The following is a 1,183-nucleotide window of genomic DNA, read 5'->3' on the forward strand; positions in this document are numbered from 1 at the left end:
ACTATAGGTCATGATAAATGCTGCACAGATAAACAATACTTTCCTCAGTTGCAATGGAAAACAACAAGGGAATTACACATATTACTGAGTGAGTAAATGAATCAGGGTGTAATAGTTACAGGGTGGGATGGCTATGTGAAGCTAAGAAATTACCGATACAAATTGCTAAGAAAGCTGTTGTTTGCTCCTGGTCTGTGTATTGATCTTGCCAGAATATACAATGTTTGCTCTACCACACTTCATAGGAAAAGCTATTTCATATTTGGTTATCTATTTTAGTAATGAAAAAGTTATTCAAGAGACATTTCAACAAATAAGACAAAGGTAATTCACAGATTTAGTCAGTCAAACCAAATGAAAGTAAGGACAGTAATACAAAATTAAAGTAAGTTAAGCCTCTTTTAAAAAGGAAACATCAGCCGACCCTTTTGATAATTTAAGACTATTAGGATGAAAGTAGTAGTGCACTCTATCATTCATCAAATCTGTCACAGAAAATAACATGGTAGAAGCTCTATCTTTTGATAAGTTTCACAGAAATAGCAAAGGAAGTTGGTACAAGATTCTGTCCTGAAACAAAGAGTAAGGATTGTGTGGTTTGTATCACATGTTACATGATAGCATTTGAGTAATACTAATTCAAAATTCAAATTTATTCAGATGAAATGTATTTTTTTTTTTTGAGATTTTCAGATTTTGGCTTGATATTATTGCTAGAATATGTTGTAATCATTTACTATCTTTATCTGTCCAGGCAAGCTTATCAGCTTGTTTGTTGTTGGTTTTATACAAAGATTGAAAACACAGCTGTGCAGTGTTAAATTTATGACAGCAAATGGTAGCTAAGGCTTATATTGCATAGTTTCTTGTGCGATAGAACTTAGACTGGTTGCTTATTTGGTGATAAATTGCTTTTTATTCAAACAATCCCAATGGCCTGTGCTAACAACCCTCAACTAAGTACATTTTTGTGAGACGGAGCTTACAGTCCTCCCTGGCAACTTATCATCAAATAAGCAACCTGTCTAAGGGAGGTCTATAAGCTCTGTCTCGCAAAAATCTACTAAGTTGAGGGTTGTTAGCAGAGGCCATAGGGATTGTTTGAATAAAAATTGATTAATGTTATTATGTGTTTATTATAGCTATTATCTCTGTATGGTCTTTGTTTCATGATTTATCCCTG

The 1,183-nt window shown here is 33.5% G+C and overlaps 1 protein-coding gene across 2 annotated transcripts in view; it reads left to right on the forward strand.

The window, feature by feature from the left end:
* The window catches only part of LOC119585006 (ras-related GTP-binding protein A), a 12,659-nt gene that overhangs the window by 6,023 nt on the left and 5,453 nt on the right, over nt 1-1,183 (forward strand). The window lies entirely within an intron of this gene.

Source organism: Penaeus monodon, chromosome 19, assembly GCF_015228065.2.
Source record: "Penaeus monodon isolate SGIC_2016 chromosome 19, NSTDA_Pmon_1, whole genome shotgun sequence".
NCBI lineage: Eukaryota > Metazoa > Arthropoda > Malacostraca > Decapoda > Penaeidae > Penaeus > Penaeus monodon.